The sequence below is a fragment of the Aplysia californica genome, unplaced genomic scaffold (assembly GCF_000002075.1).
Source record: "Aplysia californica isolate F4 #8 unplaced genomic scaffold, AplCal3.0 scaffold00080, whole genome shotgun sequence".
NCBI lineage: Eukaryota > Metazoa > Mollusca > Gastropoda > Aplysiida > Aplysiidae > Aplysia > Aplysia californica.
The window spans coordinates 1,128,849-1,136,510 of NW_004797350.1; positions in this window are offsets into that span (position 1 = coordinate 1,128,849).

Genomic DNA, 7,662 nt, shown 5'->3' on the forward strand with positions numbered 1-7,662 from the left:
ATATGTATTTGGTCAGGGTATGAAGGAATCCTAGTTGAGTAAAGCAATTTCGCCAGCCTTTAGAGTATTGCTTTGGAACATGCCATGCAAATTGTCAGGAAAATCCGGCAATAATAAGCCACTAGTTAGTATGTTCAATGAAACCATACACAAAAACGTTTGTTTTTCCTTGCTAAAGCTGTGCCAAGGAGCCTGTTGAGTATCGCTCATTTATCGAGTTTTTACACTTGCAAGGAAAATCCCTTTCGGAAAATTGTTCAGGAAATGGTCCAAGTTAATGGTGACTAATGTCCTCGTTATAAAGCTGTGACATACTGGGTTAGAAACTTCAAATCTGGATTCATGTTGGTGATGGATGAAGATCGTGAAGGGCGCCCATCCTTTCCGGTAACTGATAAGAATGTATCCGTAGTGAAGAAACTGGTTCTACAAGACCGGCGTTGATCTGTTAAACAGCTCTCAAGTGAAAGGAGAATCAGTGTAGGGTCGATTGAAACGATTTTCCATGACCATCCTTGAATAAGGTGTCTACGTGGTGGGTATCCCGCCTTTTTATAAGAGAGCAAAAGAAGTAGAGGGTTGAGTCCTGCAAAACTCTCCTTCGAATTGAATTCATTGACACAAAATTCTTTAAAAACATGATGACTATGGATGAAACATGGATATATCAATTTGATTCAGAACAAAAAATGTCTTGCATGCAATGGAAAACTCCGTCTTCTCCCTCAACAAAGAAGACAAAGGTAACACGGTAAAGGGGAAAGGTCATGCAGTCGTGTTTCTGGGATTGTGAAGGTATCATCATGACTGACTACCTGAAAATGGAAAAACAGTCACAGGAGTCTACTAGTCGGGTTTGCTGATAAAATTGCAGCCCGAAATGGGGAGGAAAAGGCGTAGAAAACTCCGTAATGGGGTCCTCCTATTGCATGACAACGCCCTTGCGCACAGGGCCCAACAAGCAGTCCAGACAGCAGAACAGTGCTGCTTTGACAATGACAATGACAAAGACAATCTCTATTAATCTAGCAGGGAGAAATTTGCCTTAGTCGTTAAGAATGGCAGAAGATATTACAAAGGTTATGTGCACTCGCGCATACGCACAACAAGACACGACATTAGTAAATAATGTCTCACGTGCTGGGACAACCCGCTCCGTAAAACAAACATTCTCTCTCTCTCTCTCTCTCTCTCTCTCTCTCTCTCTCTCTCTCTCTCTCTCTCTCTCTCTCTCTCTCTCTCTTTCTCTGTGTTTCATTTGTTGCACTGTGTTCAGCAAGCTCACTGAAGTTGGTACGAATGAATTTCTCTATCTGTCTGTTCTTGTTTTTTTGGAAATGTGTCGTTTACTGCGGGTCGATAGTTGAAATTCCGATGTCAGCGGGTGGCTATGGTCATTTAGCATTGTTTCCGTCTTTTTATTAGAACGTTTGTCTTGTGCAGATATTCAGAGTTACTTAGGTATTTACCCAATTGTTCCTGATCAACTTGTTTATTTTTATGATGTGCTGCCTTCCCAAGTTGCGACCTTAGCAAGTGATACCCAAATTTATCAAAGTTTCTACCGTGGTGGTGTAGGATATCTGAAGGATGGATGGAATCAGATTGAAAGACTTAAGCTTCCTCAGAAAGTACAGCCTCTGATTTACCTTTTTACGTGATTTTGCCTAGTAAATTTGTTGTCGATTGTGCGACCAAGATATTTGTATGTATCCGAGATTTCAATTGTTTTTTGTTCAGTTACGAGTGGTGGGATTGTTGGTTTTTCTCTTCTAAAAATAAAAAATCATTTCCTTTGTTTTTGAAATCCTGCCACACCAACCTTATTCACCTGACCTAGCCCACTCAGACATTTTTCTGTTTCCTATTCGTAAAAAGCTGGGGCGACCATCCTTGACCCACCGCTTCCACAGGAGTGGCTGACAGTATGTAGGGTAGCTGTGAATGACCAATAAGCAGTCGCAGACCAACTGGTGACAGTCTTGGAGAGCGAGGTGGGACAGGGTGGTGTCAATCCTGTTTCTATAAAATGCTTCAAGCGCTCATTAAAGGGACTGTCAGGCGAAGGGGAGGCGCTGAAACATGTCACCTGTCCCCACTGCCTTGTGAGTTAGTCCTTTTCAACAAAGGCTAGAGGAGTAAATCGTACAAAAATCCAGCCGAAGGCAAGGGGAAACCACTACTGTATTTTCCCCCCAAGAACGTCATTGATCAACTCACAATGAGTGAAGATAACGATTAACGACGTAAATGGGAGCTCTGTAACAGCTGCCTCGTCCGGTAGGGCCAGCCATGCACAGCAGGTGACACCAGATCGTCATCGTGATATTGCTCTCAAAAGGAAAACTCAAACGAGAAGCATAGCAGCCTGAAATGTGAGAACATTGCTAGAGAAAGGAAAACTGGACATCAAGAAAGAAATGAAGAGAATGAATGTTAACATCATGGGTTTATGTGACGTACGAAGGAGAGGAGCTAGCAGCATATTGTTAGACAGCTTTAAAATCATTTCCTCAGGAGGCGACAAACATGAAAGAGGAGTAGCGGTCATCATGGACCTGCAAACATCGATGACACTCGATACCTGACAATAACAGACAGAATTATGCTAGTGAGACTGAAAGGATCACCCTTCGATACAACCATTATCCAAGCGCATGCGCCAGCCTCAGAATGCACAAGAGAAGAAATAGAGTAGTTTTATTAGAAATGAACAAAGCAAAGACACAGTGTAAATCACAGGATATTGTTATAGTCATGGGAGATTTTAATACAAAGGTGGGAACAACTAGACAGGAAGACATTGTGAGCCCATATGGAATGGGAACCAGAAATAAAAGAGGAGAAAAACTGACAGGAATTGGCCATCCTACAGACATGATTATAGGAAACCATTGGTATGACAACCACCAAGAAGATTATTTACCGGAAAGAGTCCTGGATACAGCTCTCACAACCATATTTATCAACTATATCATGATCCATAAAAGATACAAATACGGGATGCTAAATGTCAAAACACGCCCAGGAGCAGACTGTTACAGTGACCTTGTACCAGTGGAGGGAAAATTTAAATTCAGATTAAAAAGAACACACATGAGCAAGAACAAGAATATGAAACTAAACATGGCCTTCTTCTTCTTCTTTTTCTTCTATCCCGAGGTTGGGGCAACCGTGGGGTCACCACTGCATCTGACAACCAGCTAAAGCCATTTCTCTCTGTCCTCTGCTTTCCTCAGATTGTCACCCATCGTCTTCCCTGCCCACTCTGTGATGTTGTCCTCCCATCTCCTTCTATGTCTTCCTCTCTTTCTCTTTTCTTGTACGGTTCCTGGTAGGATTGTTTTGGCAAGTCCTGTGGATCTTGTGACATGCCCATACCATTTTAATTTTCGTCTTTTCACTGTGGTCAGAAGATCTTCATGCTGCCCCACTGCCCTTGTGATTCTGTTCTGTACCTCAACATTTGGAATGTGGTCTTTGTATGAGATGTCAAGGAGTCTGCGGTAACATCTCCTCTGTGTTGTGTGAATCCTTTTCTCCAATTCTGCTGTCAGTGTCCACGACTCAGAGGCGTATAAAAATATTGAGATGACCAGTGAGCGCATCAGTCTGATCTTCGAGTTGAGCGTGATGTTACTGTCCTTCCAAAGAGGCTTCAGTTTTGACAGTGCAGCTGTTGTTTGCGCGATGCTAGAGAGAATTTCTCGTCTCGAGCCTTCGTTTGAGACGATTGATCCAAGGTATTTGAAGCTGTTGACGGTCTCAAGTTTCTCGTCTCTGACTTTGATGTCCGCGTTAATGCCATTGGTGTTATTGGTCTGTAGCTTGTTTTTTTTCAGCCCTCATCTCCTTGCCGAAGGCTGCTGAGGTTGTGTCCAGCCGTCCCACTAATGTGACGAGCTCCTGTTCTTCTCCTGCTTATCCATCGATGTCATCGGCAAAACTCAAGTTTTTGATTGTCCTGCCTCCAATACTAATTGTTCCATTGTGGTCTTCCAGTGTGTCAGTAATGATTCTTTCTAGGAAGATTTTGAAGAGAGTGGGTGAGAGCAAACAGCCTTGTCTCACCCCGACCGTTGTCCTGAACCAATCTCCCATGTTGCCGTTGAGGTACACTGCACTGGAGGCCTTATCATATTGTTGTTGTATGACGTTGATGAGGTTGGCGTTGATGTTGTATATCTTCATGGTTGCCCATTAAGCTGCATGCAAGACCCTGTCAAAGGCCTTTTTAAAATCCACGAAGATATGGTAGAGGTTTTACTGGTGTTGGAGGTACCTTTTGCACAGCATCCTGAGGTTGAAGATGTATTCTGTTGTGCTGTGCCCTGCTCTAAAGCCCGCCTGCTCTTCAGCAATGATCTTCTCTGCCTGTGGTTTCAACCTTTTCAGAACTATCTTCAGCATGACCTTACTGGGGTGGCTTATTAGACAGATAGTGCTGCAATTTTTACATAGATGCAGGTTACCTTTCTTGGGGAGTGTAATCACTAGTGATTGTGTCCATTGTGTTGACCATTCTCCTATCTGCAAGATCTTGTTGCAGATGACTGTCAGAGCGCTTATCATGTCCTTTCCCACTGCCTGTACTACTCGTAATTCTCCTGGGATGTTATCCACTCCTGCTGATTTCCCCTTCTTCAGTGCTTTAACAGCTGCTTCAACTTCTTCTCGAAGGATTGGGTCGTTGTCGATGTTGGTTGCTAGGGAACGTTTAGAACCTTAGGGTTTCCTGTGGCTTTGTAGTTGTACAGTTCTGAGCAGTATTCTGTCCATCTTTTCGAAATGTCCAGTTCTTCTGTCAGGCATTTTCCTTGTTTGTCTTGAACGGTGGTGGTGCACCCTTGTTTGGTGCTTGCCAGGTCCTTTACTGATTGGTACGCTTTTTTGTTGTTGTTCGTCCCCAGGCTACCTTCAATTCTTTGACATTGTACCTCAAACTAATTTTCTTTTGACCCTTTCATACCTTTGCTGATTTCTTGGCTGACTGCGTTGTACTCTTTTACACCATTTGGTTATCTCTTTTTCTTCCTCAGTTTTCTCCTTTTGTCACACAGGTCAAGAGCGTCAGTTGTGACCCAGGGCTAATTGACTCGTCGGTGTTTTCCGATGATCTGACTGGCTGTGTCAGTCACTGCTGTATTGAAGGTGTTGATCCATGTGTCCATGTCTGTGTCATTGTCATTGTCAGCATCAATGGCAGTGGGTGGTGCAAACTTTCCTCTTATCATGGCTTGGAAGGCTTCTGCTACCTCTGAGTCCTTCCGTTTTTCGAGATCAAACTTCATCCTTGTGTTTTCTTCCTTTTTCACCCTCTTCAGGTGGAGGCGAAAGGTCATCATCACAAGGTCGAGGTCGCTTCCAGCGTCTGCTCCAGGGAATATTCGAGTTTTTCAAATTTTGACCCTGGACTGGAAGCGCTTTTTCACCATGATGTAGTCAATCTGGTTGTTATGTTCTCCGCTTGGACTGTGCCATGTCCATCTCCGTGATGCTTTGTGTTGGCCAGGCGTGTTTAATTAAAAGAAGAATGTGAGGAAATGGAAAATCATTCCAATGCCAACTCAAAAGATCTGCACAGAAAAATTAAAGAGGTGTGCCATTAAGAACATGTGGATCAACAGGATGTCTAAAATCAAAGAATGGGAATATCATCACGGATATAGATAAGATACTGGAACGTTGAACAGAATATATCGGCAACCTGTACAATGACAGTAGAGATGAAAAAACAAGAGTGGAAAATAACAACTAGGGCCCACAATCATGAAGGGAGAAGTTGTCAAAGCACTAAGAAGCATAAAAAATGGAAAAGCTGCAGGACCTGATAACATTACCACAGAAATGATTAAAGCCTTAGAACACTTTGGAATCACCACACTGACAAAACTTCTCAATAATATGTAAGACACTGGAATATTCCACCAGACTTGTCAAAATCTATCTTCATAGCTTTACCAAAGAAACCTAATGCCAATGAATGTGAAACTCATCGTACCATCAGCCTCATATATTTCAACAATAGAACGTGCCCTGGAAGTTCAGAGAGATCTTTACTTGGGCTTTATAGACTACACAAAAGCAATCAACAAAGTTAAGCGCGATAGAATCATCGACAAGCTGGAAAGTCCTCAATATTGACGGGAAGGACTTAAGGAATATCAAGAACATGTACTAGGATCAGACTGCTGCAATAAGAATAGATAACGACATAAGCGAATACATACAGATTAAAAGAGGAGTCAGACAGGGATGTGTACTCTCACCAGACTTGTTCTCCCTGTATAGTAAAAATATCATGAGACTCATAGAAGTAGTGCAAGGTATCTCGATAGGGGGACATAATATAAACAATCTAAGATATGCAGACGACACACTCCTAATAGCAGAAGATGAAGAACACTTACATAATCTATTAAATATCACCGTACAAGAGAGTGACAACATGGGCCTAAGCCTAAACATCAAGAAAACTGAAACAATGGTGATAAGCAGAAAAAACTCCAACCCCAACCTGCAATACCAAATCAGTGATACCAGCCTCAACCAAATACAACATTTTAAATGTTTGGGAACCATTTTATCATCAGATGGGAGATGTCACACGGAAATTAAAAGCCGCATTTGCCAAGCAAAAACAGCCTTCCACAAAATGAAACAGATGCTCACAACACCAACCTGTGAATGGAAACAAGAAAAAGAGTACTGAAAAGTTACATTAAGCAAATCCTGTTATACGGGTGCGAATCATGGACAATCAAATTTCATTTTACACACTACGCGGAAAGAAGCATTGAAGAATATTGTAACAACAGGCAAGTTTGATGGAACCAGAGGCAGAGGCAGACAGAGGGTAAAGATACTGGACAAGTTGACGATACGGCTGGGAGCAGCAAGAACAACGGACAACATTGCAGCAACGCAGACAGATGAAGTGCAGGTCCATGATCGCCCACGCCAGTCAGCAAGGCACCGGATGATGATGGATCGTAAAAAATCACACAAAAGACGTCGATTTCATGACAACGAGGACGCCATTGAAGCTGTTGAAGACTGGTTAGGGGCACATTCTTGGTCGTTTTACTCTCAAGGACTTTTGAAGGTCAAAGAGAGGTGGCAGAAATGTGTTACTGTGCATGTTGAATATGTAGAGAAATAAAAGTATGTGTGCCAAGTTACAAAGTTCTATCTTTGTTCCTTCATATTTAAACCAAAGACTTCTTGAACCCCCCTTGTATAACCTATATTTTTGTGCAGAATGCTCAAGATTGTTTCAAGCTCTTCAGGAGGAGTCGAGGGTCATGTTTTCCGCGCCGGGTCGGAAATTTTGACGAATTGTAACCGGACGACTCCGGGCTGGACGGAGGTTGAGGCCGGCAGAAAACAGGGGAAAAGGGTGGCGGGGTTAGGTGGAAGGCACGGCAGTGACTTAGCATTCTTAACTCTGTGACCCACCACGCATATATCGGTGGAAATGCAGTGACGAAGTGAGGTGGGTTGATAATATGATTATCTCTATAATGTTATCAACTTAGGTTTGGAAGTTACACTTTTGTGACCGCTTTTTGGAAACTATAATAATAACTTTTCCATCCCTCTTTTTGGTAAGTCTTGTCATCGTTTTAGTTTGAACTATGGCTTGTTTTGGGGGTTTTTTGG